We start from the raw sequence: 7,049 nt of genomic DNA, 5'->3' as shown, positions 1-7,049 counted from the left end.
CGAATTTCTCATTGCTATGTGTACTTGTTTTTCTTGGATACAAGAAAGAGCAAAGTTTGCTAAGCAGCCTCAAAATCACCATCATGTATTCATTTTCATATATTGTGACCATCCCTTTCACCACGACAAGGATTAAGGGCGCATTACCCTTTATGTGTAAAACCTCTATACATTTTTTTTTCAATTCTTTCTTGCATTTGTTGATATATGCAATCGGGTCCCTCGAAAAAGTTTTAAAATAGTCTTTTCAGGTAATTTTCCTTAAAAAAAAAAAAAAAAAAAACGGAAGCCTCTTGACTTAAAATTGCACTAAAAATTTGAACAAACCCTTAGAGCTCTACCTTAGGGCTTCAATTGTCCTTAAAGACAATTGTCCTTATTGTGTGCTTACACTGATTTTGGCTTCCATTTAGTCTAGTTAGGAGTAACATTTATCTTTTCTTAGTGTTAGGTATTTGTTATCCCATGCGGTTTACTTAATAATTTTCTTGATTGCTGATTATTATGTTAGTGATTGCACATCTACATGGTCTTCTCATGTATTAGTGGATAGGTTTAAAATCAATTCAAACTACTTGACAAAAAAATCTTTTTAAAATGAATAAGATCAGATACCGAAAGAGCACTAATTGGTTAATTAGTATAATCAAGTCTCCGATACTAAATACGCTCCCATACTTCACTTGGTTTCTAGCCGACCTTAATAGACTAATGGCGACTCTTTTTTAAAAAAAAATTCATAGCGTTAATTTGAAAGCCTAACATCGCACGAGATATAGGCTTAGGAGAGTCCACGTTTAAATTATGAGCCGTTAGGCCCGTCTTCTAGAAAATACCCCTAAACCTATGTTTCCCTCCATACCGAGGGGTAGGTCACGACAATACCCGAACAAATATTTGCAACTAATAAAATAATACAATAATCTCAACAGCCCTAAGGAGTCGCGATCAACTTTACAATTAAAACAAACTCAGTTACTGGTCCAAAGTTGGTATCGCCCGTCTAGCTCCAATGAGTCAAAGAAATCAGAAACCAAAAACCCAAAAAGGAACATAATAGTAACAACAAACATATGACTTACCACATTAGTACTTCCTCTATGATAAAGAATTTTCTAGCTCATCCCCGTTTTGCAGACATCCTCCCTCGATTTCGGCATTAGTTTCTTCCCATGGCAAAGTGCATCTTCTCCTGCTTGCCACATATATTTAGTCGTAATTCACCGACATCTTTCCTCTCGTCTCGTTCCCGAATTACTCTCATGCTGCGATATACAAAGATTTTAATTACTTCCTATGTCCAAGTTGTTGAAATAGTTTGTTATAATAAAAAGGGTGTCTCTTGATTAAGAGAAGACATGACTTTTTATCAAAAGAATACATCACTCTTAGTTATGACAAGAGGTGACTTTTTGGTCCTAAAAGGAGGTTATCCATAATTATGAAATGAAGTTATTATTGACTTGAAGAGTGATGATAATTGAGAAAAAGATACTTATTTCCAATAATTATGTTGTTTGGTTGTATGTGAATAGAGACCAATTCACATATTATTTGTAACAACCACAAACGTTCATAAATACTATTTTTTCGGAACTCTTTTTTCTTCTCTTTTCATACACACAACTTTAACAATATATTCAAAGTGAAATTCCAAGAAAGAAATTGAGTAATTGTTGAACTCATTTCTCTACGGCTTTGGTATATATTCTTGAGGTATATTTGTTCTAAACTCGATAGTAACAATAGTGGGGACAAATAATACCTTAAGGACAGTGATCGTCATCACGCATCAAAACATCAAGAATCTATTACTACTTCTTTATATTAATTAGCAATCAAATTTACCCAACACAAGTATTCTCCAGAACCACTAGGTCAGAGAATAATCGGTACTTCTCACATCGCAGCTTATTAAAAAGAGGGGTATGCAAATTCAGATATGCCAAAGCTTAATTTCTTGATGGGTATTTAAAACCTTGCACTTGCATAGTCATCTGGAAGCAGTTCCTCTCCAGATAAAAATGCATTCTAGTCTGCCTTCGTATTTACATTGGCTTCCTTTTGCTTCCTCTTATTTGTTAGTAGATGTACTCCCTAAATAGCACCATATTCCAAATGTTCCCAATTGAAGGGAGCATTACAACCAACCTTCTGTAAGTTTCTTTAGAAGAGGCAAACACAGACACAGACAGCGGCGACAACAAGCATCGAATGGATATAGGGCCGATGAAGCAGCCCATGCGAGGCCGGGAATCTCCTACTGGGCACGCTGGCCAGACTCTTGTGCAGCTGACGGCTGCGATTCCTTCATTTTCACTTCCAATCATCACAGAAATTTGACTGTTCCTCCTGTCAGCAAGTTTACACGACACAAGCTCATTGTAGGAGTGATTATTCCTCATCACAATATAGGAATACGGCGACTGCCCACTGGAATCCAGAAGGGAGTTCCAGCCGTTTAATCCAATCTAGAAAGAGATTAATAATAATGATGATGATGATGATGATAAGTGTTAGGACCGACATAAAGATCTAGCAATCACATGACCGCACGCTCATGGCGTGCACCTGTACATAACATTTGTCTACTTCATAAACCACACTGCAAATAATAAAACAGCTCCAAATAAGCAACTAATACTGAAGTATTCAGCATCTCATATGAATAAGATAGGGGAAATTGTTCAAAAAGTCCTAAACCTATTGCACTTTTGCCAATTGAGTTAAACCTTTCAACTTTGTCAATTGAGTCATAAACCTTTCAATATTTTGCCAATTGAGTCCATCCGGCCAATTTTGGCCAAAATTTATCCTACGTGGCACTGCCGATCGACATGGACGAGATTTATTATTTTAAATATTTTTTTTTTATTTTTTAATTATTTTTTGTATTTTCTTTTCTTTTTTCTTTTTTTTTTTTTCTTTTCTTCCTTTGGCCGGTTGCCGAAGACTAGGCGACCGGCCGAGGCCACGACGGCGAGGATCGGCCTCCCGGCCTCGAGCAAGTCACCCTCACCGCTATCTAGCGAGGGGCGACCTCGCTGTCCCAGGCGAGGCGAGCGGGGGTCGACCTCATGGTCCTCAAGCAAGGTTGCCCTTGCTAAGATCGGCAAGGGGCGACCTCGTCGGCCTTGGGCAAGCTCGCCCTTGCCGGATCTAGCAAGGGTGAGCCTCACTCACGCCTAGCTAGGTCACCCCTCACCCCCCTCGCCAGATCCCGGCAAGGGCCACCTCACCGGACTTGGTGAGGTTGAGCCTCACCCCTAGTTAGATCCCAACGAGGGTGAACTTGCCTGAGGCCGGCAAGGCCCATGCTCATTGGTCGTGGCCTCTGGTCAGTCACTAGAGGCTAGGCAACCAACCAGAGGAAAAAAAAAAAAGGGAAAGAAATTAAAAACATAAAAATAATAATAATAATTTAAAATTTCAAAAAAATATTTAAAAATTAAAAAAAAAATTGTCCACGTCGCACCAACATTCATGTCAGTAAATTCCTACCAAATTGGCTGGATTGACTCAATTGGCAAAATGTAAAAAGGTTTAGGACTCAATTGGCAAAGTTGAAAGGTTTATGATTAAATCGGTAAAAAGTTTAGGACTTTTTGGATAATTTTCCCAAATAAGATACTGCATGCTATCTCAAAAGGGAAAGGTACTTTATAGATTGGCGTTGCCCTACATGGTTACGTTATAATACGTTTTTGCATGCCACAAAAATATGATCGAGTCCAATTTTAATACCGTTGTGGATCATTTGTCTGGGCATTAACTATCTCAACTGAGCCCGATGTACAAGCAGCCACATGTAAAGGTGTAATACTCCCAGGTCCCACCATATTTGGAGTGAAAATGTATGTTGTTAAAGAAACATCTCCAAAATGATTTTGATGATTTACAAACTATCCTTAGTATATTATTTGTTATGGTACGTGTAGATGTTCGTAACAAAGGATTAAGTAATGTCCATAGTGTGATCTAGTGGATAAAAGAATACAACACGTCCCAATACGGGTTTTCCATGAACAATATCAACGGACCTCAAATATCAGCTAATGACGATGTCTACGTCAAAGATGTGGATATCAAGTTATTGGTGCCATGGCAACAAGTGATCTTAATGCCACATGATGTGGCAATCAAATCAGCGCCAGTTATGCTACTTAGCATGATTGACGCTAACCGGCGCTAACGTGAACAATTTTTATAATTTTTTTTAAAAATTTATGAACTTTTTTTCCCTTTGCTAGACTCAAGCAAGGTCGGATGAGGGATGCCCACGCTTGGGCTAGTGAAGGACGCCCTCACCTAAGATCAACAAAGAAAAGAAAATTCAAAAACTAAGAAAAATAGCAAAAATGTCCACATTATTAATTTCCAATCAAAATTGGCTGGAATGACTAAATAAGTAAATTGTTAAAATGTTTAAGACTAAATTGATAAATTATCAAAAGTTTTTGGACTAAATTGACACAAGTAAAAGGTTTAAAATTAAATTGGCCATCACATAATAATAGGTTTAGAACTTTGGACAATTTTTCAGCAAACTGCCTGCTTTTCGTATTTGCCCTTCATTATTTAGTCTTCATCAGCATGCTCAGCGCACAATTCGAAGTCAATTGCTTTTTACATTGGTTTGGAACTACGAATGTACTTTTGGATGGTAATCTCATATTACCAAATATTGCCATATATTATGAGAAAACTCTCAAGATTACTACAAGATTTTTTGTTTTTGATGATTTTAATACATCTTCAAGTGACCATAAATATGGTTATGGGTCTAGACTCCACGGAGAATACGATATTTTTTTAACATATATATTGGAGGACTACTTTTTCTAAATACCATAATGTCATTATCTCCGAAATCCAAAATGTAAAAAGTGACTAATCTTAGAAAATAATGGTTCTCGGAGTAAAATCAATAGTAATTCTCTGTAAAGATAATTCTTAATTCTTTTTCTCTCTTATAGACATATATCTATAGTGTATGAATTCGACATTTTCTGTTTTCAAGATTCGAAAGACTTAAAATGTATTGAAGTATTATAATTAAATTAACAACGATCTTATATGATAAGAGCTCATTAAAACGAAGGTACTAAAATAGGAAGAGGCATCCACGGCATCGCGAACAACATCACTTATCTATTTTTGGGTTCCACTGTTGTTATACCTCATCATCTTGGTCTGAGACGGAGAGATCATCAACAAAATGCAGTAGGTTTTAGGTTTTAGAGGACTGAGAAAACACACTTCGTGGAACCCTGCGCTCCTCCGGTCCTCCATGGCTATAAAGAATGGTCGTTGTCCGAACAAACCAAGCGAAAGCACCTTTCAATTGTCTCCCCCACCTGACATCCTCATTTCGCGTAATGTCGCTTTCGTCACTGAGAAAGGTCATCCTCCGGATGGATGGGGGTGAACCCCACGACATCTTTTTTCTCCGGCATGCTGTCATGTTCTTCGAAAGAATTTGAGACGATTTGAAGCCTTAATGCATCAATAGAGCGTTGCCGGTCTCAGTCTCGTGTCACCATCACCAAGTGTCCAAGGTAGTCACCAGGCATCAGGCCCAGTGGTTTTAGTGCGGATCCAAGCCACACTTGCATGAACGGAATGCACAAGATCTTAGTGAATCTCAATTATTAGATGATGTCAGTTTCACGTGAAGCCGACATGTTACTTAATCTTTTTCTTGGGATAAGGTCGGGCCAAACGAGTCTAAAGCTAGCATAAAAGTGAAAAGGTCTCATCACGAGTTAATACAAGGTACTTCTCTATGTTTAATTTTTGTTGGGTAACGCATTTTACTTTAGGGTGAAATGAACTTTCCATCTGATATAAAAAAAAAATGGCTGTTCTAGACTCTGATCAAAATAATTTGGTAATAACTTTCACCTTAGTCAAATCATTTTGCTTTAAAACCTCGAATTATTGACTAAGTGATTAAATGTCAAATTTAAATGTGGTAGATTCCATCACAACAACTCACATTTAGAACTTTACTAAATCCATGTGAACAGGCAAGTTGCTTGCAATACCGACATTCATTTACATCAAAAAGTTTAAATACTTTGTATTGTCAAAAAGAGAAGCTAATAATTTGTTTTGGACTACATGTCAAGATTTTCAGCTTGTGATAGCAAGTTAGTTACCCTTTTTTAATATAAGATGATTTCAATCAAAATTAAAAGAAGGGTCTTCTCCTATGAATGATCTTAATGGCTACACACAGTAGCACCGATAGTTAGAGACTAGATTGCAACGTCATTATATGTAACTAAACAAAAATAAATTTTAATTATTAAGTAACCAAACAATAAATATTAAGAAGGTGTCACCTTATGACACTTATTAAGTAACCAAAAAAAATATTAATTATTTTTAATAATACTTTTATCATTATATGTGTAACCGATACGTATAAATCCAATATTTTCCATAACAAGGTGGCATGAGGTTTTCAAAACTCATACACAAGGTTGACTAGAATTTGCATCACATGGACATTGTGATCACTTTGCATCATATTAGTATGCAACCGATTCATAATATCAAGAAAAATATTTTTAGGAAAAGGAGAGTATTCCATCTTACAGTCACTCTTAACCATATTTGGTCGCTAAATATTGAAATCATGCATATAAGGACATGACTCCAAAGTTCATTGTCTCAGAACCTTTAAATAGAGACAATTTTCCAACCAAAACGAACTATGACCATTGAAAGTAAATAGCAGTAAATAAAGAATCACTTACCTGGATTCACACATCAACTCAATGCAATTGTAGCCATTAATCATGTGAGACTTACTTGTGTGGTCTACATGATCAACGGCTGTGGTGTATCTGATCCAGTGATCCTAAGCACATGAAAAGAAATTTGTTGATAAGAAAACACGTTCAAAGCAATTTTGCCCGATTACCCCACTGATGGATTAGAATAACATTCAACACTACCCATAAATTAGGTGGTTAAAGGTTATGAGAGATCTTATTTTGCATCCTATAATATACTAATAATAATAAAGTTATGCTTTACAT

Source organism: Eucalyptus grandis, chromosome 6, assembly GCF_016545825.1.
Source record: "Eucalyptus grandis isolate ANBG69807.140 chromosome 6, ASM1654582v1, whole genome shotgun sequence".
NCBI lineage: Eukaryota > Viridiplantae > Streptophyta > Magnoliopsida > Myrtales > Myrtaceae > Eucalyptus > Eucalyptus grandis.
Note: the sequence above shows the minus strand (reverse complement) of the source record.